The sequence below is a fragment of the Phyllobates terribilis genome, unplaced genomic scaffold (assembly GCF_046119375.1).
Source record: "Phyllobates terribilis strain yellow unplaced genomic scaffold, ASM4611937v1 Scaffold_2__4_contigs__length_985480577, whole genome shotgun sequence".
Taxonomy (NCBI): Eukaryota; Metazoa; Chordata; class Amphibia; order Anura; family Dendrobatidae; genus Phyllobates; species Phyllobates terribilis.
The window spans coordinates 804,331,147-804,356,385 of NW_027362762.1; positions in this window are offsets into that span (position 1 = coordinate 804,331,147).

The following is a 25,239-nucleotide window of genomic DNA, read 5'->3' on the forward strand; positions in this document are numbered from 1 at the left end:
CACTGTCTGGTGGTGGACCGACTCGGTTTTCCCCACTAGCGTTAGGGGTACAGCTACCAGCTGGGTGTACAGGTAGGGCAGGCAGCTGTCTGCGGGTTCTTTGGCTTACCGCAGGCATGGCAGGCTCACTGTCAGCAGAGGGTTGACTCTCCTGGGCTGCTGATGCAGGCTCTTCTGCCTCTGGAACCGCTTGCTCCTCTTCACCTTCTGGCTCTGGTGTTGGTTGTTGCTGTGCCGGTTGCAGGAAGTGCAGGACGGGTACCACTATGGCATTATTTATTCGAGTCCAGGACCGAGGAAACTCTCCAAGAATGGTGCTGATCATTTCTTCCTTGTCCTCTGCGGGTTCAAGGTCACTTTGATCCTCTTCTGCACTACGGAGTTGCTCGGGGCACCTTTTTAGGTGGTCTCTGGAGACGGTACTAGTGGTTTCTCCTCCGTCCTTGGTGATCACGCACACCTTCGGGTTGTCGTGATCATACTGCAGTACGGTGTAGGGTTCCCTTTCCCACTGGTCGTCCAACTTGTGAAGCCTTCGCTTTCGCTTCAGGACCTGCTCACCACGTTCTAGGGGACCAGCAGGGGCATGTTGGTTGAAGAGTTTTTCTTGCCTCTCTCTCACCTGGGCCAGGCTCTTCTCCACACTCTCCTGTACCTTCTTGTACTGCAGTTGCTTTTCCGTATCCCAGTCCCCATCCGGGGAGGTGTCCTCAGGTGTTAGGACTCCCATCTCCAGGTCTGCGGGCAGCTTACCTGGTCTGGCTCGCATCAGGTAAGCCGGGGTGCAGTTTGTAGCATTCACCGGGATATGATTGTATAAGTCTATCAGATCCGGCAGTTTTTCTGGCCACAGGCTGCGTTCCTCCAGGGGCAACATCTTCAGGAGGTCAATGACTATATTGTTAATTTTCTCACATATCCCGTTGGTTTGTGGGTGGTAAGGCGTTGTCCGAATCTTCTTACAGCCATAGAGGTTGCAGAACTCTTGGAAGATTTCAGCCTCGAACGCTGGACCCTGGTCTGTCAGGACCTGTTCCGGATACCCGTGTGGACGGCAGAAGTATTGCTGGAAGGCTCTGGCCGCTGTTTGGGCTGTCAAGTCTTTTACCGGGACCACCACGAGAAAACGGGAATAGTGGTCAACGATTGTCAGGGCGTAGATGTACCCTGACCGGCTTGGAGCCAACTTGACGTGGTCCAGAGCTACCAGCTCAAGAGGCTGCGCGGTGACAATGGGCCTCAAGGGTGTCTTCTGGCTGGCACGGTCCTTCCTCCTTAGGTGACAAGGGCCACAGTCTCTGCACCACTTCTCTACAGCCCCTCTCAGACCGACCCAAAAGAACCGTCCTCTTAGCAGGAACTCCAGTTTCTTCCAACCGAAGTGCCCCGCTCTGTCATGGTAAGCCCCCAGGACCATAGCTGCATCCCGCCTTGGGACCACGACTTGCCAGGTCAGCTCGTGCGTCCGGTGGTTGACAATCCTTCTGCACAGCTTGCCTTCGTAGAGGAACAGCTTGCTCTTCTCCTTCCACAGCTGCTTGGCTTCCTCTGGAGCATCCGGATCCATGCGGGCGTCTTCCTGGGTCAGAAGATATTTCACCAGGCGGATGGCAGGGTCACTATCTTGGGTCTCGGCCCAGCTGTGGTGAGGTAGGGGATTAATCATCACGGTTGTTAGATCCTCCTCCTTCACGCGGTGGGAGTATTGAGCGGCTCCATACCGGTGAAACGCGGGGAGTTCTACCTCCTCCAGCTCTTCTGGGTCTTCGCCACCTTCAGGTAAGTGAGGCATCCTCGATAGGGCGTCAGCGTTGGCATTGGTTTTGCCGGCCCGGTACTTGATCACGAAGTCATAGTTGGAGAGACGGGCCATCCACCGCTGTTCTAGGGCACCCAGTCTTGCATTGTCCAGGTGTGTCAACGGGTTGTTGTCCGTGTACACGGTGAACTTTGCGGAGGCCAGGTAATGCTTGAAGCGTTCCGTCACGGCCCACACCACCGCCAAGAATTCTAGCTTGAAGGAGCTGTAATTCTCCGGATTCCTCTCGGTGGGTCTCAGCTTCCGGCTGGCGTACGCGATCACCCTTTCTCTGCCCTGTTGGTTTTGGGACAGTACGGCTCCCAGTCCCACATTACTGGCGTCTGTGTGGAGAATAAAAGGCTGGCCATAATCAGGGTAGGCCAGGATCTCATCCCCCGTGAGGGCCATCTTCAACTGGCGGAAGGACTCCTCTTCCGGTTTATCCCACTTGAAGGGTGGCTTTTGACTCCTGGACTTAGACTGTCCGATCAGGAAGTCCTGCATAGGAGCTGCCATCTTAGTGAACCCGGGGATGAACCTTCGGTAGTAGCCTACCAACCCGAGAAACTGTCTCACCTCTTTGATGTTCGAGGGGCTTGGCCAGCTCTTGATTGCCGTGACCTTGTCAGGGTCGGGGGCTACTCCTTCCGCGCTTACCACGTGCCCTAGGTACTGGACCTTTGGTTTCAGCAGGTGACACTTCGATGGTTTCACCTTCAGGCCATAGCCTGCCAGGGCTTCGAACACCTCGGCCAGGTGCTTTAGATGGTCCTCGTAGGTTTTCGAATAGACGATCACGTCGTCCAGGTAAAGGAGGACCGTCTCGAAGTTTCGGTGCCCTAGACAGCATTCCATCAGCCGCTGGAAGGTCCCTGGTGCGTTGCAGAGCCCGAAAGGCATACAGTTGAACTCTCTCAGTCCCATCGGGGTGGTGAAGGCGGTCTTCTCCTTGTCAGCCTCTGCCACAGGAACCTGCCAGTACCCGCTAGTAAGGTCCAAAGTAGAAAAGAAGTTAGCTGATTTTAGTGCGGCTAAAGACTCCTCTATTCTAGGCAGCGGGTATGTGTCTATATGGGTGATACAGTGGATTTGTCTATAGTCTACGCACATTCTCATGGTGCCGTCCTTCTTTTTCACCAGAACCAAGGAGGCGGCCCAGGGGCTACAGCTATCTCTAATGACCCCAGCTTCTTTCATTTCTTTTAGCATGCCCTTTGCGTTCTGATAATGTGCAGGGGGCACAGGCCTGTGTCTTTCTTTTATCGGTGGGTGGCTCCCTGTGGGGATGTGGTGTTCTATCCCCTTTACCCTGCCGAAGTCTAGCGGGTGCTTACTAAAGACTCTCTCGTACTCCTGTACCACCCGGTAGACTCCTTGTTTTTGGTGCAGGGGAGTGGAGTCAGCACCCACATGGAGTTTCTGGCACCAGTCGTCCTTTTGTTTCTGGGAGCCATTACCCTCCGCCTGAGGAGATGGAGGCAAGGGTTCCACGGCCCTGATAGCTTTGTGTTCGACAACAAACAGTTTGGCAAGTGTAGCGTACCTGGGTAAGTGCACCTCTCTCTCCCCAATGTTGAGAATGCGAACGGGCACCCTCCCATGGCGGACATCAACCACCCCCCTGGCTGTCAAAATGGTGGGCCTGCTGTCTGAGTACACGGGTTCTACCATGGCTTGGTAGTCTCTACCTCTCAACCTGATTGCAGTCCGACACCAGATCATCATTTCACTTTTGGGAGGCATGGAAATGGGGAATGGGTCACTCAGTCTTACGCTACCGATCTCAGACAGTTCTACCATCTGCCGTCTCATCAGGGCTTTTATCTCCTTGTTGAGGACTCTCTGTTGGCTGGAACTAGCATTCACCGCCACCTGTTGTAGAATTACAATTACCTCTGAAAGACAATTTTCAATTACATTAGTACCCACAGTTATTTTAGGGTGACTTTCACAACGGTCAATGTCCACAATAATTACTCCCTGTGCCGGCAGTTCAACTTTACCAATTTTAATGGTCATCTCCTTGAACCCCATCTGCGGCACGGGCAAGCCATTACTGTCGATGATGCTCAAGTTACTGTCTGGATACCGTGTGATATCAGCATCAGTCCAATACTGCTTCAAAAGTACATAAGGGATAGTGGTTACTTGCGACCCAGTATCCAGCAAGGCGCTCATGGGGATACCGTCCAGCACCACGGGTAAAACCGGGCGCCCCCCAACATACTTATCACGCCAATTATAAGGGCCTGGTGATCTTATGCCTGGGGGTTGGCCCTCTGCCCCAGGTTGGACCCGTTTAAATTACAGTACCTGGAAATGTGTCAGGGCTGGTTGCATCGACGGCAAATGGGCTGTCCATCCTCTGCGTAGCGGTCTGTGGGCCTCCCTCGGAACGACGGGATCCTCCTCTGTCGACGCCACGGGACATCCTCCGGACTTGAAGCCAGCTCGATGGGTCTTGACGGGTCCACTTGTAACGCCTGGACGGTCCTGGTCAACGCCGCAATGCTCCTGGTCAGCTCCTGGACTTGGTGGTGCAGATCTTTCAACGGGGCTTGGTTCAGGGCCTGTGCATCAGCCCCCACAGAGTCCATAGAGGAGGGCGCCGCCTCCTGGTGGTAGGTGAGAGCAGGGCGCCGGGGGTTTATAGCGCCACTTGTTGCGGATTCACGGAGCACCCTTATGGCCCTGTCCTTGAACTGGGCAAAGGTCAGATCAGGGTTCTGAAAGAACATGAGGCGCAGCTGGGTCCTGTGGGCGCTAGACAGCAGACCTTCTATAAACTATTCTGTTAGTAGCGTATCCGTTTCCTGCACACTGCCAGAGTCAGCTTGTTGGATGGCCCTCAAGGCTTCCTGCAAATTTAGGGCATAGTCTCTGATGCTGTCCTGTGCCCGCTGCTTACATCCATAGAACCTCATTTTAATTTCAGCGGAGGTACGTGTGTCAAAGGTATCCCGCAGCCGGGCCAGAATACCCTTCACGGTCCTTTTCTCCTCAGTGGGCCATGATTTTACCTCCCTTTGAGCTGCGCCAGTTAACTGCCCTGTCAATATGCTGACTTTCTGTTCCTCTGTCAGGGGGTAGACTTGAAACAAACTGTACAGCCTTTCCTTAAAGTCAGTTAGGGCATGGGGCTCCCCTGAGTACTTGGGCAGCCAGGCCGATCCAGGGATATAGGGCAGGGAAAATGGCATCACCGCTGCTGCAGCTGCGTTGGTGGTAGTGGACGCCTCTGTATCCGACATCTTCCTCCCCCTAGTTAAGCGTGGCCTACCTTCCGACGATCCTCTTCTGTAGGCCGCGGCTCCGCTGCTGCTGCTCTGGACGAGGACCTTGCGTCGCGTCCTGGTGACGTCAGCGTCACTCTCTCTCCCTTCCAGGACCTTGCGCAGCGTCGGTGCGTGGGGCGGAGCTTCGGGTCTCGCGCGGTTTGGACGTCCACGCCCCTCTTCTTCTCGCGCGGTGTCCTGAAGATGGCGTCCGATGGCGGGAGACGGCTGGAAATGGCGGGAAACGGCTCCGGACGGCAGGAAACCTCTTTTCAGGTAAGTGCAAAGTCTTTTTCAGGCACGCAATACCCGTTTGTGGCGGGTTGGTTGCAATCCTGCCGACTACGCCAAAGCTGCCTCGCCCCGTGGGGCACTCGGATCCGGGCAATAGGCAAACGGTGGGAGTAGTAGTGGCAACCCAGTTCCGTGGCTCAGGGTGGTCAGGCCAGTGGTAGTCCGTTATCTGCTGATGATTATATCCGACTACGCCACCCGTGGATTGCGGTTATTAGGAACCGCCGCTGCATGCAGACCGCTGGGGCTAATGAGGTGTGCAGCTAGGGTAGTGTGACTCCCCATGGGAAGAGTGCGGCCCCAGGGCAGTATAATGGATGGTGGGAGTGATGGTGGTGAGAGTCCCAGTACCGGTAGTGCTGGAGGCGCGAAGGAGCACACAGACAACAGGTTGCAGTCCAGGGTCTTTACTAAAACAGGTAAACTGACCCATAAACAGTCCCGGCTAGGAGGGGACCTGGATCTCTGAGAGCAATGGGGAAATTGGCCCTGGTCAGGGTGAGGGTGTAGGCCTACTGTGCTTTCTGTGCTCCTTCTGGCTATCTCCTCCTTATAGGGTAACAGCCCACGTTTCCGAGCTTTCCATGTACTCTCGCCTGTATGGCCTGCGACGTGGGTTCCTTTCTGCTCCCGGCCTGGTACGGCTTTACTGGTCCCTTCTGTTGTGGCAGAGCCTCCAGGTTTCTTAGGCCAAGGAACATACAGTCCCCTGCGGACTGGTTATGTGCTGTGGGATGTGGAATCCTCCCAGCCTCAGACACTAAAGTCTGGTCAATTAAGTCCTTTATCTGCCAAGACAGGCTCACTTCGCCTCTTGTCTCTGGCTTGTGGCTCTCCTCCTGCCACACTTCCTCTTAGGTGCAATACAACTTTCTGTCCCTGCTCTGTTCCGGGACACGTCTCAGTACTGAGACAGGTCATCCAGTTCTCTCTAACCCTGCCCCCAGCACCAGCTTTTATAGGGGCAGCCTGCTCCCCCTACTGGCCTGAGACAGGAGGTACAGCATGCTAATGTTCCCCTGACTAGAAAACCGCCCCCCTGCTCTCAGACACAGCTTTATTACATTTTGTGGCATCCAGGCCAGGGTGACACACATGCAGCACAATAATGGACAGTGTTTGGCTGCAAGGCTCGCGTGGTATAACAATGTCACGGAACTTCACCAGACCCGGTGCTGACATCACTAGAACAACATCAAAGCAGGAGATAAGTATATACTGTTAGATCCAGAAATATTTAGAGAGTGACTGAATTTTCGTGATTTGAAATCTGCATGACACTATTTTTTATTTAAATTAAATAACTGAGATGTAATTGAAGTGTGGACTTTCAGGTCTAATTAAAGGGGTTGAACAGAAATATACTATGAAATGTTTAAGCATTGCAACCATTTTTCTAAAAATCCATCTCATTTCAGGTTTCAGGAACTCAAAAGTAATTGGACAAATTAACTTTACCATTAAATGAAATGTTTATTTTTAATACTTTGTAAAGAATACTTGGTAGGCAATAACTACCTGGAGTCTGGATGCCATGGATGTCAACAAACGCTGGGTTTCCTCCTTTGTGATACTTTGCAGGCCTTTACTGCAGCTGACTTCAGTTGTTGCTTGTTTATGGGTATTTCTGCCTTAAAGGGGTATTTCCATCTCCAACAACCTACCCCAATATGTAGTAGATGTAATAATAATAATATTAGCAGATACCTCTAATTATAAATGTAGTATAGTTCTTCAGATTCGCCATGTTGTTTACCTCATTTAGTCCGATGCCAGCAAAACTCTCAATTGGATGTGCACCCTTGGACACACATACAGTTTGTCATGCATAGACTCTAAGCGTTCGGGTGGTCCAGCTCCTTCACTGCAGTGATGTTCTAAAACATCACTGCATAGGAGCACAGCTACATACAATAGGTGATCATATAGCTGTGGTAGCTGGGATCCAGATAGAGAAGCACAGATGGTTTATTACCATCTATGCCATCTCCAGCTTAATACCCAGCACTAATGAAGCACTATGTACACATTAATAAGAAGCTCTTATGGCATTTATTCCTTCATACACTATGATCATTTAATTGTAGCATCGGCGTGTCTGCCTCCTGCCGGGCAGAAACGCCATTCCCCTCACCGCCGCGGTCCCGGTCCAGCGTCTTCCTGTTCCCCTGCTGCTAAGACACGCACTGCGCGCAGCTTCCCGGGCACTGTGCTTAGGGCGCACGTGCACGAGCTCCCTCCCTCTTAAAAGGGCCACACGCACTGTCCTAAAAAGTCCCCGGCCAATGGCCGGAGGACTGCCACTATATTAAGCTCCTCCTCCAAAATGGAGGTGCCTGTGCAAGGATGTTGTTTGTGTGCTAACACTCTCCTCAGCCCTCAGGTTTCTTGCCCATCAGTCTGTCTAACAGTCCTGCCCGGCAGTCTGTCTAACAGTCCTGCCCGCTAGTCTGTCTATCAGCCGTGCCCACCAGTCTACCTACCCGGAGCACCTGCTAGATTACCTGCCGTGCCCGCCTGCCTGCCTACCCGGAGCACCCGCCAGTTACCTGCCGTGCTCGCTAGCCTGCCAACACGGAGCACCTACCAGTTACCTGCCGTACCCGCCTGCTCGTTTACCCGGAGTACCTGTCTGGCTATCCGCCGTACCCGCCCACTTGTCTACCCGGATCACCCGCCAGCCTACCTACCGTGCTCATCCGCTGTACCAGTCTACTCCTGTCATCTGACCGGTGGGAGTCACCTACTCTCACACAAGGTCGATCCCAGAGTGGCACCTGGTTCACCTGCTCGATCCCTCCTTGGTTCACGGAGTCGACTAAGCTGCTGTGTGGCCAGGGTCGGTCCGAGTAGGCACTCCTTGCATCTAAGCACAGAGGTTCTACCACCCGGACACGTAACAATAATCGCTGTGTATAGTGAGGGAGCAGGAGCTGCTGGGTCATAGGCACCCAGACAGCTCTGTTATGTAGCCAGGTGGCTGCATTTCTCTTGTAACTGGAGCTAGAAAATGTGGGACTCATCGCTGAAGAGTGTAGACTTCCATTCCAGCCTCAATTGCCATTTTGTTCTGCACTATGATTCCCTTTGAGAGCAGTGACGTGAGGTCTAGGGAACATCTGTAGCTGGCACATAGCCCAATGTTGTGTTGGTTTATGTAGACACTGTTTGACGCTGTAGGCTTGGTATTGTGATGTATAATTTCAATTGCAGCACAGAACAGAACACTACACGCCATTTTTTGAATATGACAAGACCATGTAAGCAATGCAATGAAAAGGCCTTCACAAAGGAACTTGACAGCTGTTCAACTCTTGGTATTATGGTATGAGGTGACATACAGTAATGTATGGTAGTTGGACCATCTAGTCTTCCTTCCAGGTACAAGAACAGCTTGCTGTTCAATTAATTTAGTTGTGGAAACAGTGGTACGGCTATTTTTCCAAAGTGTCACTTTGAAAATGACAATGCCAGGCCACATGTTGCTAATCCTACTGTCAACAGCCTGTATGGCCTAAATGTGCTACCATGGCTTGCTGCATCTCCGGTGTGTCTCTTCAATCACATCTGGGAAGTCATTAGAGCTGGGAGTCCTAATGATTTGCATGACTAAATGCATTCAGTGTAGCAGAACATTCTACAGACAACCACTAATAACTTCATTGATGGCAGCTAAGATGTGTAAGTGCATGTATTTCTGTGCATGGTGCTCATACATGATCCTGAATATATTGGGATGTTTTGAAAATTTTGTTTATATTTTTTCAATATTTTCCTATTATTAACATATCTATCCATTCTGTGATTTTCATAAGTTCAAGACTTTTTCTTTTTGATGTTGCAAATTCAATGTTTAGGAGTGTATACTCTATATCCTTTACAAAGGCAAATATACTGGCAATGCAGACAGCTCAGATGCATAGGGACCCACAAATGGAGGGGACCTATGCCAGCAGTGCAGGGAAGGGTTATTAATTGGGTCCCAAGGCTCTGGTAGGGGTATAGCCAGATTAACCTCATTATTCTCTTTTTTGTCATTTAGTGATGTGCCGGACATAGGGCATTCCTGTAGCTCTGCTGTCTACAATAAAAAGTAGCAACAAAGTTGCAGGAAGCAGTCCTCAGCTTCAGTCCTCAGCTTCAGTCCTCAGCTTCCTGCCCAGTGCTTCCTTTATGACTAACACTGTAAGATGATATGCTCACGCTGTCTGCATCATCCAGTACACCCTGGGGCAGTGAGAAGGGAAGCAGAACTGCTGGGGATTGATGGAGAGGGAAGAGAATATTTGTTTGATTTTATTTTAAGTGAGGGAGAACACAATAAAGAGTGTGGGAGAGGGGACACAATATAGAGACTCATAATGAATTGGGGAGTGAGGAGGACACAGGACCAGGACATATAGTGAATTCGGTGGTGGGAGAGAGGACACAGGGCAGGGCTTAATAATAAATTTGGGCAGAGAATCACAGTGGTTAATTCATGTTTATATTTATTGGGCAGCGGAAAAAGATCCAATTATAGTTAATGGGGAGCATAGTGATGGTTTTTCAATTTATATTTTGAATGATGTGTGGCTAATAGCATACAGTTGCATGTAAAAGATTGGGCACCCCTGGTCAAAATTACTGTTATTGTGAACAGTTAAGTAAGTTGAAGATGAAATGATCTCTAAAAGGCCTAAAATTAAAGATGACACATTTCCTTGGTATTTTAGGCAAAAATTATATATATATATTTTCATCTTTTACATTTTAAAAATTACAAAAAAGAAAATGGGCCAATGTAAAAGTTTGGGCACCCTGCATCGTTAGTATCTAGTAGCACCCCCTTTTGAAAGTATCGCAGCTTGTAAACACTTTTTTGTAGTCAGCCAAGAGTCTTTCAATTCTTGTTTGAGGGATTTGTATCCATTCTTCCTTGGAAAATGTTTCCAGTTCTGTGAGATTCCTGGGTCGTCTTGCATGCACTGCTATTTTGAGTGCTAGCCACAGATTTTCAATGATGTTCAGATCAGGGGACTGTGAGGGCCATTGTAAAACCTTCAGCTTGTGCCTTTTGAGGTAGTCTATTGTGGATTTTGTGGTGTTTAGGTTCATTATCTATTTGTAGAAGCCATCCTCTTTTCAACTTCAGCTGTTTTACAGATGGTGTTATGTTTGCATCAAGAATTTGTTCAAATTTCATTGAATCCATTCTTCCCTCTATCCATGAAGTGTTCCCTGTGCCATTGGCTGCAACACAACCCCAAAGCATGATTTATCCACCCTCATGCTTAATGGTTGGCGAGATGTTCTTTTCCTGACATTCTGTGCTCTTTTTTCTCCACACATACCTTTGATCATTGTGGCCAAAGAGTTCTATTTTAACCTCATCGGTCCACATCCACAAGAATTGTTTCAAAAATGTATCAGGCTTGTTTAGATATCTTTTTACATACGTCTGACTCTGAATTTTATGGTGATGTTCTGTCCAAACAGAGAATTCAGCTTTACAAAGAAATGTACTTATTTTGTATCTATCGCAGTTATGACAGTCTATTTTATGTAATTTGAATCCTATCTATTTTTATATTTTTTGGTAACAGCACCATCTGCTGGTGATGTAATGTATTCACTCTAGTTTCAGTTTGCTAGGTATTATGGGAAGTTCCTAGAGCATTGTGGGATAGTTCTGTTGCATTATGGTCTTGTTCCTGTCACAGTTAAAGACAGTAGCCATCTTTTACTTTACATTTCTGATGGAGAAAGCATCTTACAACTCTTTTTTATACCTTGTGCTCCTTGCAAAGAGCCCGCTCCAAGAATAGTTGGTAAGTAGTGTTGAGCCACCCCCGTAGTGTTCGAGTTCGGTTCGGTTCGTCGAACACCCGTGTGTTCGCCGAACTGTTCGTCGAACTGTTCGTCGAACACCTTCGAACACCGTTAAAACCAATGGCAGGCAAACAAAAACACATAGAAACACATAGAAAACACCTTCAAAGGTGTCCAAAAGCTGACAAACTGCTCAGAAGACACAACTAACACATGGAAAAGTGACAAGTACATATAGTCATGCGAAAAGAAAAGAGGTGGAGGAGTAAAAGGAGGGGGAGACACAGATATAGGCATGTCATGCCCTACTAAAATCCAAAAAGTGAGAAGCCGACACGTTCAGTCCGCTCCTGCCCGTGCCACCTCCGTGTCGCCGGGTTTGTGCCAGAGCCGCGGTGAACCCTGACGACCAGCCCCCCTCTCCCAATACTGGTGCCTGTTCGCTGGTGGGTCGAGCGAGCCCCCCTGTGGTGGAGGCAGCTCTAAGCTTTTTAATTTAAATTGTCTCTCTAATTTGAATAAATACACTTTAAATCCATTTACAAGGATCTATTGGAGGGCAAGTCTCATGCCAGCAGCCGCGTAATTCCAGCTCCAGTAGCGTCCACTAAAGCTGCTGCAGTTAAAAAGCTTTTATAAGGATCGAGCTCGGCTGTCCACCGCAAGGCATCCTACTGCCAGTCCGAGCCCCTATGCCTTGGGGTGCCTCCTGATGCTCTTCACTGAGTATCCCGTGGTCCCGAAGCATTTCCTTTGAAAAAATGAAGTGTCCAAACTACAGGTGGTGTAGCTTGCTTAACAGCCGGGATAATCCGCTGACTAGCAGACACTGCTACTAGGCACAAAGTATTTCCTGGGCTAGATGCAGTTAAAAATTTATAATTAGATACTCTCGTTGGATGCTGAGAAAGCATTCCATAGAGTCTCCTGGCACGCCATATATGATTCTCTTAAAAAGCTTGGGGTAGGGGTCTAGGGGACCCTTTTATAGCCAAAATCATGGCCCTGTATCGCAATACGTCACCTAGGCTGAAGATAAATGGAACTGTAGCACCCTGAGGGCTCGGTTGCTACAGAGGTATTGCACCTCACCCAGAGGTGTGATATCTCACTCTCAGGTAAGGATGTAGTGTGGATCAGGACCCGACACCTGCATGCATTACACCACATTGCCGTGGGGCAGGGCGACCAATATGCCCCTGAGATGGGCAAGACAGTCCCTGTCCCTGGCTGGAGTGGGGGGAGGGAACACTGAGGAAGGGGAACCCTGTAGTGCAGGAGCAGGGAGGAAGCAGTTCCTGGGTGCATTGAGAAGGGAGTATAAAAGGTGGGCACCATCTTAGTTCAGTGCAGAGAAGTCTGAGCAGAAGTGGCAGGGAGCAGGGGCTCTGCATGAGCTCTGCTCCGGAGGCGGGCCTAGTAACAGAGGCCCAGGCCTGGAAGAGGGAGAAGGAAGGAAGAGGAGCGGAGAAGGCTCCAGGAACGAGGAACGAAGGGATCTCAGGGGTGCGGACGGGCGAGTCGCCACCGCACGACCGAATCCACCTGCGTGGAGGGGTCAGGCCAAAGGGGGAGACCGGTCCCCGAAACTAGTGGAGGCAGGAAACGACCCTCAGCTAGAAACAGGAGGCTGTGACATTTTATGTGGCGCAGCCCCTCGCTACACCCGCTAGGAAGGCACCACATAGGGTCAGGGAAACTGGCGCAAAGTTTACCAAGAGGAGGCCCGAGGCAGCCGGACAGAAGGGTTGGTAAGAAAGGCCAGACAAAGGACACACAAAGGGGGTCCTGTGAAGCGCTCCAAAGTTATCTGGGAGTTGTCTGAGCCCCTCACCTGGTGAGCACAGTACGACGTGGGCAGCCGTTACCTGCAGACGTGGTCTGGATAATAAGAACTGTGAGTGAAGGCCCTGGACTGCATCACTGACTCAGTGTCATTACTGCTGCTGCCCTGCACCATCACCCCCATCCTCCGCATACACTGCCCTGAGGCTATACTCCTCCCGTGGGGAGTTATGCTACGCTCTGCTGCACCCACAACACCAGCCTCAGCGGTCTGCCCTGGAGCAGCGGTTCACTCTGACCGCAATCCACGGGTGGCGTAGTCAGACATTTAAACATCAAAACCACATAAATAGTTCCGCCACTGGTTTGACCGCCCTGAGCCACGGAACCGGGTTGCCGCCACGGAGACTACAACCACCAGCATCCACCAAAAAGGGTCCGGCTCCGGGTGTCCCAAGGCCCAGGGAGCGCGTCAGAACATTTTCATCATCTTTCACAATCACCAATGGGACAAGGCAGGGATGTTCTCTGTCCCCTCTCTTATACATCCTAGTGACGGAGCACCTGCTCTCATCAATTCGCCATAACCCCAATATTAGGTGGATTGAGGTGGGAGGCACCGAGTACAAGTGCTCTCTATTTGCTGATGATGTCCTAGTATATATCACTCAATCACATATATCCATCCATGCTGTTATGGCTGAAATAGATCACTTTGTTACATGGTCAAATTTTAAAATCAATGCAGCGAAGTCTGAGGCCCTCGATGTCTCCCTCCCCAAATCCATATAGGATTCCATCCAGTCCAACTTTCCCTTTGCCTGGCCCTCACAGGGTATCAAATACTTAGGAATTCCTATTCATAGAGACCTCTCCCATCTATGTTATCTTAATTTTGGGCCCTTTATTGAACAACTCCATACAGACCACGGTTGGCAAGTTAGAACTGTAAGATTCACTACGTGAACCACTGGTGTTTTGTGGAAAAGCACATGTACACTGTGTTCCAAATTATTATGCAAAAAGTGTTTAGGAGTGATAAGGGAAGAATTTGTTTGTTTGTCAGTTAAACTCATTGCTGGTGATGTGTGTCAGGGCTCTTTATATCACTGTAAGCAATTGCAGACACCTGTGCTAATTAGTTTGGCAGGTGTGTCCAATGAAAGGCAAGACTACTTAAGAAGGCTGTCTCACATTATTAAGCAGCCTACATTTTCTGCCAAAATGGGAAAGAAAAAGGATGTGTCGGCTGCTGAGAAGCAACAAATTGTGGAGTGTTTAGGTCAAGGCATGACTACAATCAACATTGTGCGATGATCAGGATGAAGTGTCTTGGCAATCAAGAAGTATGTAGCTGATTCACAGTACACACATGTGCGTGCTGATAAGGGCAAATTGAGGACTCTTTCCTACAGGCAATTACGTCAGGTTGAAAGAGCAGCGGCAAAAAAGCCTTGTCATGGCAGCAGACAAGTTTTTGAAGCTGCTTGTGCCTCCAACGTCCCCCGAACAACAAGATGCAGGGTCCTTCAGAGGTTTGCAGCTGTGCATACGCCATCCTGTCGACCTCCTCTATCCACTTCACACAAGCAGAAACGGCTCCAGTGGGCCAAACATTACATGAAGACTGATTTCAAAACTGTTTTGTTCACGGATGAGTGCCGTGCAGCGCTCGATGGTCCAGATGGATGGAGTGGAGGATGGCTGGTTGATGGACACCCCACGCAAACACGGCTACAGCGCCAACAAGGAGGAGGTGGAGTAATGTTTTGGGCTGGAATCATGGGGAGAGAGATTGTCGGCCCCTTTAGGATCCCTGAAGGCGCTAAAGATGAACTCCATAATGTATGTGGATTTTCTCAAACAGCACTTCCTGCCATGGTTCAAGAAGAAGAACCGTGTATTTCACAGCAAGATCATTTTTCTGCATGATAATGCACCATCTCATGCTGCACATAAAACATCTGCATCTCTGGCTGATATGGGCATAAAAGGGGACAAACTTATGGTGTGACCCCCATGCTCCCCTGACCTCTACCCCATTCAGAACCTTTGGAGCATCATTAAAAGGAGTGTCTATGATGGCGGGAGGCAGTTCACATCTAAGCAACAGCTCTGGGAGGGTATTCTGTCCTCATGCAAAACAATTGAAGCAGAAACCATCCAAAACCTGACAAATTCAATGGACGAGAGAGTTCAGAGGCTCCTTTCGAACAAGGGGTCCTATGTGAAAATGTAACATCACCTAGAATAAAGTTTTGAGTTGAAAACTGTTTGATTTCAGTTTCTAACAACCTGCTAATGCTTATAATTTCAAAAATGACCATTTTTTTGGTCTTTATTAAAATGAAAAGGTTGATCGAAAAGTTTGGGGGATCTAAGAGTGTGGCAACCCAGTAGTCATGATTACTTAGAATTCTGACAATATGAGGGTCATGCTGCAGGTAGTGAAGCAAGAAGGCACTTATGTGTCTTGCGCATCTCGGAGCCCCAAAATTATTTTCCGGGCTAGATGCAGCTAAAAATTATTATTAATTTTAAATCTGGTGAAGCTTTAGTATAGATGGCCTAATAGGATCAGTGCTGCACACTGCTACAAAGCCCAAATTATTTTCCAGTCAAGATACAGATAAACATGATTAGTAATTTTAAATCTGGTGGAGCTTATTATAGATGGCCTAATAGAATCAGTGCTGCACACTGCTACAAAGCCCAAATTATTTTCCAGCCAAGATACAGATAAACATGATTAGTAATTTGAAAGCTTAAAACGGTTGGTAGGGTGATTTTAACCAATCATCAAGCTTTTACTCTCCCCAGGATGACACAGGGGTAGAAAAGTCGTTTCGGATCCATGATTTGTTCATCTTTATGAACGTGAGTCTGTCTACATTATCAGTGGAGAGCCGCGTGCGCTTATCTGTCAGCACACCACCAGCAGCGCTGAACACACGTTCAGACAGAACGCTGGCTGCGGGGCATGACAAGATCTCCAAGGCGTAAGTGGCTAGCTCCGGCCATTTATCCAGATTGGAAGCCCAAAAAGAGCAAGGGTCCAGTGACACAGTCGTGGCTTCAATGTTTACTTGGAGATACTCCTGTACCATCGTCTCTAGGAGTTGACTATGTGTCAGACTTCTTGTCTCCTGTGGCCTTGCAAAGGATGGGCTAAAAAAGTGGTGAAATGATTCCGCAAAATTGATGTTACCAGCAGATACTGTGGTTCTGTTACGGTTTGAGTGTTGAACACTTGACGGTCCCACGGTTGGCAAGTTGGAACTGTGAGATTCACTACGTGCACCACTGGTATATTGTGGAAAAGCACATGTAAGATTCTGCAACAGTCTCTGCTGATACTCCTGCATGCGTGCATCCCTTTCTATGGCAGGAATAATTTCTGCAAATTTACTTTTGTACCAGGGATCTAACAGTGTGGCAACCCAGTAGTCAGGATTATTTCTAATTCTCACAATTCGAGGGTCATGTTGCAGGTAGTGCAGCAAGAAGGCACTCATGTGTGTTGCGCATCCAGGAGCACCAAGTCCCTGTTGTGTTGGTGGCGAGGTAACAATCATGCTTCCTTCCTCTGTCCTCTCCCCCCAACCTCACACAACAGAAATGTGATCAAGGTCTCCCTCATCTGATGAGTCTTCCATCAGTTCGTCCTCCACTTCTTCCTGGGCTCCTGCACCTTCCTCACTAGTTTGGCTGCTACCATGCGCCCTGGTAAAACCATCTCCCCCACCCTCACATGCCTGCCGCCTTGGTGCTGCCGACCGTCTGGACCTTGCAGATGTTAGCCCTTCCGCATACAACTCCTCCTCCTCTACTTCCTCCACCTCCTCTTGTGCCACCACCTGACTCCGAATTCTGTTTAACATGTGCTCCAGCATGTAAATCACCGGAATAGTCATGCTGATAATGGCATCGTCAGCACTAAACATCTTCGTCGCCATTTCAAAACTGTGCAGAAGGGTGCATAGGTCCCTGATCTGAGACCACTCCTCCAGCGTGATTTGCCCCACCTCTGGATCTCGTTGGCCCAGGCTATACGTCAGAACGTATTGCACCAGGGCTTGTCGGTGCTGCCACAGTCGCTGCAACATGTGCAGAGTTGAATTCCACCGGGAAGGCACATCGCATTTTAGCCGGTGAAGTGGCAGGCCCAACGACTTCTGTAGAGATGTAAGTCGCTGAGCTGCGGGATGCGAACGGCGAAAGTGAGACGCAGCGACCGTGCCCTCTGCAGAAGGCCATCTAGTCTGGGATAGTGGGCTAAAAATTGCTGGACAACCAGGTTCAACACGTGAGCCATACAAGGCACGTGTGTGACATTGCCCCGGCGAAGGGCCACACCCAGGTTTGCAGCATTGTCGCACACGGCCTTCCCTGGTTTCAGGTCCAGTGGAGACAACCATTCATGAAATTGGTTCTCCAGAGCTGACCACAACTCCTCAGCCGTGTGACTCACATTTCCCAGACATTTCAATGTAAAAACCGCCTGATGACGTTGAGCCCTACTGCCAGCATAGTAAGGAGGTGTGCAGGATCCCTTCTGCGCAGTTAGAAAGCTTGTGGCATGACCAGACAGGCTTTGGGTGCAGGTGGAAGACCGAGAGGAGGTTGAGGAGGCAGAAGCAGTGGAGGAACTTTGACATAAAGAGGATTGACGCACAACTCGTGGGGACGGCAAGACTTGGACAGCAGCCCCTTGTCCTGCTGTCACCATAGTTACCCAGTGCCTAGTCAGCGACATGTAACGCCCCTGTCCATGCCTACTCGTCCAAGTGTCTGTGGTGAAATGCACCCTGTCACACACAGAGTTTCTCAAAGAAGCGGTGATGTTGTGTGCGACATGCTGGTGGAGCGCAGGCACACCTTTCTTTGAGAAGTAGTGCCGACTGGGCATCTGGTACTGGGGCACTGCGACGGACATAAGGTCTCGAAAATCCTCTGTGTCCACCAGGCGGAAAGGCAGCATTTCTGTAGCCAAGAACTTGCAGATGGTGAAATTCAACCTCTTAGCTTTCTCATGGCTAGGAGGAAATGGTCTTTTACTTGTCCACATCTGAGGGACCGAGGGCTGGTTATTTTGCTTAGACGGGGTTGATAAGGGTGTCCCCGGCAAACTGCCGGTCTGTGAGGAAGATGCAGGCGGACATGTTAGGTTGCCTTGATCCAAAGGTGGTGCTATCGATGTCGGACAGCGCTCAACACCAGCTGGTGTTACCACCTCCAAAGAAAATGATGACCTGCAAATCACGCTGGCTGTTGCGGGTAAAGAGGTGGCAGGTCTGCGCCCCAAAACAGGTGTGACTGCTGTCCCCCCAGTCACAGAGGATGAAGAGGCCGCGGATGCACAAGATATGGCAGATGGTGGTTGGCCCGGCCGGCTAGGCCGCATTGTAGCACACTGAGCTTCCCACTGCAACTTATGCTTCATGTCCATGTGCCGGTTCATGCATGAAGTACTCAAACTATGTATTTTTTGGCCTCTACTTAGCTTTTGCTGACAAATGTTACAGATAACACGAGTTGGGTCATCTTTATCGATCTGAAAAAATGCCCAGGCTATGCAAGGCTTAGCACCCATGCGGCCTGAAGAGCCACCACGACTTGTGGTGAGAGGCAGAGTTGTGTTTGAGGATGCAGTTGTTGACGTGCTTCCAGTACTACGTCTCTGTCCAGGAAGGCACAACCTGACCTCGTCGTCACTAGCATCTTCCTCCACCTCCTCTGCTGACCTCATCTCTTGGCTGACTGTGGGTTGACAGTAAGTGGGATCTCCAACCTCATCATCATCACCCTGTGCGTTATCACACCCGTCGTCCTCAGAGCCAACCTGTTCCTGCCCTGACAAAAAACTAAAGTTGTCGCTCCAATCAGGTATTTGAGTCTTATCATCGTCTTCCTCATTGTCTCCACCAACAGGAGTTACAGTTTGGGAATGAGGGTCTACATTATGGTCAGAACCTTCTGCGTCTGGTCCTGGATCCGACTCATAAAGATTCTGGGCATCAGTGCAGATCATTTCCTCGTCTGGATTCACAGAAGCGCTGGAGTCGACCTCTGATTCCCAGGCTATAGTATGAGTAAACAGTTCTGCAGACTCAACCATCTGTTCTACCTCATACTCAGATGGGCAGCTGGAGATTTGGGAGCTGTGAGGAAGCAAGTGCGATTGGGGTGACACCTTTGAGGACTGGAGTATTTGTGATGTTGAAGTTGATGTGGAGGAGAGCCCACTTAAAGGAGCACTTGATATCCGTTGAAGTACCTGCTGTTTTTGTGCCTCATCTGGAATTTGTAGCAATTGGCGTGGCCGTAATAAAGGGATCTTATCACATTGTCCGCTAAAAGAAGTAGACATTTTAGTTTGGCTGGAAGATGGTCTTTCTTCTGCAGATGTTACTGTTGCTTTAACACCTACCCCACGGACACAACCTTTTTTCCCCTTCCCAACATGCCTATTCCCCTTTCCACCAGCAGCAGGCCTTTTTCCACTCATTTTGGTGGTTAACTAATTAACAACTCTGGAGTTGTTTGCACAAAAAAACAATGGATGGGAACCGAGCAGAGCTGAGTGGCCAAACTGTGGTATTAGGCCAAAACTATTGGCTGGGTTAGATGCAGAAAAAAATTATATTCAATTTGCAACCTGATGGAGGTCAGTATAGATGGACTAATAGAGAAAGTCCCACACACTGCTAGAAGGCCAAATATTTTTTCAGAGCTAGATGCAGAAAAAAATATATTCAGTTTGCAACCTGATGGAGGTCAGTATAGATGGACTAATACAACAAGTCCCACACACAGCTAGAAGCCCAATATTTTTTCAGAGGTAGATGCAGAAAAAAATATATTCAGTTTGCAACCTGATGGAGGTCTGTATAGATGGATTAATAGAACAAGTCCCACACACAGCTAGAAGCCCAATATTTTTTCAGAGGTAGATGCAGAAAAAAATATATTCAGTTTGCAACCTGATGGAGGTCAGTATAGATGGACTAATACAACAAGTCCCACACACAGCTAGAAGCCCAATATTTTTTCAGAGGTAGATGCAGAAAAAAATATATTCAGTTTGCAACCTGATGGAGGTCAGTATAGATGGACTAATACAACAAGTCCCACACACAGCTAGAAGCCCAATATTTTTTCAGAGGTAGATGCAGAAAAAAATATATTCAGTTTGCAACCTGATGGAGGTCTGTATAGATGGATTAATAGAACAAGTCCCACACACAGCTAGAAGCCCAATATTTTTTCAGAGGTAGATGAAGAAAAAAATATATGCAGTTTGCAACCTGATGGAGGTCAGTAAAGATGGACTAATAGAATGATGCTATGCCCAAAAGATTTTACTTCACTAGGTGCAGTAAAAAAATTGGTATTCTATACACAGGTGGTATATCTTGCAACACAGATAGGCTACTCCACTGACTAACACACTCTGCAATAGGCCAAAAAGGATTAGCTTTGCTAGATTCAGCCAAATGCTGTGAATAAAACTTGCACAGCACTGGCACAGACCTGCCTGGCAAAAACTGATAGGAACTGATGTAACCTAGTCCTGAAAAGGACTCCAGTTACAATTAGTCTTTACTCCCACAATCTATCTATTTAAGAGCACAGACCTGCCTGATAAAAGTCGTAGGAAATGCTGTAACCTAGTCCTTAAAAGGACTGCAATCACAACTATTCCCTACTCCCAAGCTATCTGTAGATTTTGTGCGAAAATTGGCTTGAAATTAACAAGGTATAGCGCACACAGCAACAGCGGTGCCGTCTAACACGCAGCTGCAGCAGTGAGAAAATGGTGGCGACGGGGAAAATGGCTTGGTCTTATAGGGCAAGGACATGTGACATACACTGCCAATGACACATGCCCTTGCTTGTGTGAAAAAAAGCAGTTCGCTCCGTGTGTGCGCTGCTGATAGGCTGACAGATTGCACCTCCCCACTGTAAATGCGGGAAAGAGAAAAAAAAAATGGAGATCTTCATTGTTCCTGCAGAGATCCATCCCCTGCCCCTCCCCCCACCCCGCTGTACACTCAAACTGCGTATTAACATTAATTTTCATCATTACTGAGAAAAAATCCAGTTATGATTTTGGTGCACGAACAGTTATCGAACATAACCTCGAACAGCCGAATTTTTCTCAAATTGTTCGTGTTCGCCGAACGGCTCGAACACCGCCCAAAACAGCTCGAATTTGAGATTGGCGAACAGTTCGAGTAGAACAACGCTCATCTCTATTGGTAAGCACAAGATCTATGTGTTACAATGCTGTGTTTTATAAGTATATTTGCTGTATTAGATCGATAATAGTCAACTTGTATTATTACCCCATGTTATACTGTGTATTGCAGACTATCTGTATCTATGCATGCATGGTTATATATTCTGAAATACTCCTGTTATTGCATCTTATAATTTCACCCTTTCCTGTCACAATCTACTATCAATAAAGAGAAGATTACATGTTCAGAGTGCTAGGCAGCTTCTTAGAAGAACCCATGACTGTTGTTTTTTGGCACAAGGTTAGAGGAGGTTGAATTTTTATAAAGCTAGGAAATTAGCATCACATGGTATTCCCTAACAATGATAGTGAACAAGCCATAACCCTAACAGGCTAATTAAGGCCTGAAACCTGGGTCAAAGTTATCTCAGCATACACATATTCATGGGTGCCCAAACTTTTGCATCAGTCCATTTTCCTTTTTATAATTTTTAAAATGAAAATAAAATGACTATATATGTTATTTTTGTTTAAAATACAAAATAAATGTGCATCTTTAACTTTAGGCCTCTTAGAGATCATTTCATCTTCAACTTGCTTAACTCTTCATAATAACAGTCATTTTGACCAGGGGTGGCTAAACTTTTACATGCCACTATATTATTGGTGTGCTCCATATTTGTATTTAGGGGAGCAGTTTTGAGGATTTTTTTATTCAGGGGGCAAATGTGTATATATAATATACGTGGCCTTTCATTTTCAGGGCTGTGGTGATCAGTGTGTTAAGAAGAGTCATGGCTGATAAATATAATGGACTAAATAGATAGAAAAGAAACAACAGAAAATGACTATTCAGATGAAACATCAGTGGTATGTACCTGGAAGTAAATATTCTTTATCTATAATGTATGCCTTGCAGAGAGAAAATTGGACTCATACTTGATTGCATACTGTATAGTACCATTCCCTATTACATAATACCTCTATTATGTATAGTGCTGTCCCTTATTACAGAATGTCCTCTCTTATTATGTATAGCACCATCTTATTTTTACAAATCCTCACCTCTAATTATGTATTGCGCTAACTCTTATGGCAAAGCATATTCCCTTATTATGTATAGCACTATCCCCTTACATAGTGTCCTCCCTAATTATGGCATAGTCCCTCATTTCATACTTTCATCCATTATTATCCATTATTATTACACAGCATATTCTCTTGGTTGCTATAGTGCTGTCTCTTATTAAATAGCATCCTATCTAGTTATGTATATCACCGTCCCTTAATACATAGCATCCTCTCTGGTTATGTACAAAGAGTGCAGCTTACAAAGGGTGCAATGACACGAGTGGTGAGTAAAAAATTTAATGATAATAATGTAAATAATATATTATAATATATAATACACCCAAATCAAAAGCACAGAAGTAAGGTGGCTGACATACCTAACAAGCAGGATACTTTTTATTAGTACATATATCGATAAAAAGGTTAAAAGTGGATAGGTCACAAAGAGGATGACAAACATAGCAGGAGGAGGCTATATATATAGTCATGGCCGAAAGTGCAAAGACTGAGTCAACTTCTCCTCTTTTAATCTGGTTTCAGGTGTGATTTTCATATTGCCCACACCTGTTACTTTCCACAGGTGAGTTTGAACAAGCATCTCATGGTTGAAACAAAGTTGTTTAATTGTGAAATTTGTTATGTTCTGCTACCAGAGCTAAGGAAAGAAAGGAGATCTGTCCCTACGATAGAACTCAGCTTAATCCCTACGATGTAACAGGGAACCTGATCCTGCGATCAGACCTGCTAAAGTCCTAAGCTAGTCTGTACGGAGACCTATAGATGTGGGGAAGGAATCCCTACAAGTACTAAGGACTGGGAGGAATATGGGACACCTCCTAACAGAAATAGTAGCAGACAGACGAACAAACAAAATATATAGAACATAGAGGTCAGTAGACCAAGCAAACTAACAGAGCAAGACACAGAGCACAGGCTAGCTAGAAAGTAGATATACAATGAAGTCCAGCAAAGCCAGAAGGGCGGAGCAGGATTAAATAGGCCAACAAGGTCATGTGACCAGCAAAGGAAAAAAAAACTAAGAGCAAGGTTCTAACAGTACCCCCCCTTCTAAGAGGATCCTCCGGATCCCCTAGGACCAGGCTTATCAGAAAATCTCCTGTGAAACGCTCTGATAAGTCTGGACGCGGAAACATCATCCGACCTCACCCAAGAGTTATCCTCGTGACCGAAACCTTTCCAGGCCACAAGATACTGCAAACTACCTCTATACCGTCTAGAGTTAAGGATGCGAGAAATTTCATATTCCCCGTCCTCCACCACCGGAGGAACAGAGGCAGAGGCGTCACAATCCGATACAACAGCTTTTTTCAACAGAGAGACATGAAATACCGGATTAATTCTCCAGGAGGTAGGAACCTCCAACCTAACAGCAGATTGGTTGACAACCTGAAGCACCTTAAAGGGCCCTACAAACTTGGGACCCAATTTCTTTGAAGGAATCCTCAACCGCAGATTCCTAGAGGACAACCAAACCATGTCACCAACAGCGAACAAAACCTCCTGTCGTTTCCTATCAAAGTAGTCTTTAGATTTTCTGTTGGCCTCCTGAAGATTACCACGCACATCCGTCCAAACTCTCTCCAAATCACCGGAAAAATTCTCCTCCTCAGGCACGGCAGATCCCAACTTGGAGAACGACCCAAACGACGGATGTCTCCCAGAACAACAAAAAAAAGGCGAACAACCAGCAGAAGAAGATGTATGATTGTTCAGAGCAAATTCAGCAAGTGGCAGAAACTCAGACCACCCCTCTTGATTGTCTGCCACAAAACAACGCAAGAACTGCTCAACATCCTGGTTTTTCCTTTCTGTCTGACCATTAGATTCAGGATGATATCCGGACGAGAACGACAAATGAACTCCCAGCCTATCACAAAAGGCACGCCAAAAACGAGCCACGAACTGAGGACCCCTATCAGAAACAATGTCAGTAGGAACGCCATGAAGTCTGACAATTTCCTTGACAAAGGCCTTAGCGAGAGTTTTAGCGCAGGGCAGTTTGACGAAAGGAACCAAGTGACACATCTTGCTAAAACGGTCCACGACCACCCAGATGACAGTAAAACCCTCAGAGGGGGGAAGGTCAGTTATAAAGTCCATAGCCAAATGTGTCCAAGGAGCACTGGGAACCTCCAAAGGACAAAGCAACCCCGCAGCAGGAGTATGTGAGGACTTAGATCTAGCACATATAGTACATTGACGCACCCACTTAATGACTTCCTTCTGCCATCCAGGCCACCAAAAACTGCGACCCACCAGTCTCTTGGTCTCAGAGATTCCGGGATGACCTGCCAACCGAGATTCGCGACACTCAACAAACAAATCTCTCCTAAAGGTCCCAGGCACAAACAACCTCCCATGAGGAGTGTTAGAAGGGGCATTCTCCTGTGCTTTAAGAATCTCATTTTCCAAAACTGAGTCCAAAGCAGCTATCACAACACCTTCTTGTAAAATATTCTCCTCTTTCTCAGCACCGACAATGGGAGAAAAACTGCGAGACAAGGCATCCGCCTTAACATTCTTAGTACCAGGGATGTAAGTAACGGAGAAATTAAACCGCGAGAAAAACAGTGCCCACCTAGCCTGACGGGCATTCAGGCGCTTGGCAGCATCAAGATATATCAGATTTTTATGATCCGTAAGAACCTGAACGGGAAATTCCGCACCTTCCAAGAAGTGGCGCCAGTGTTCAAATACGAGTTTAATAGCCAATAATTCCCGATTACCAATATCGTAATTCAGTTCAGTCTCCGAAAAATTTTTTGAAAAAAAAGGCACAGGGATGTAATCCATCCCCGTTATCCTGAGACAATACTGCGCCAACCCCCACAGAGGAAGCATCAACCTCAACCAAAAACGGCCTAGTAACATCAGGCTGCATAAGGATGGGAGCAGAGGTGAACCTCTCCTTGAGATACACAAAAGCTTCAATGGCCTCA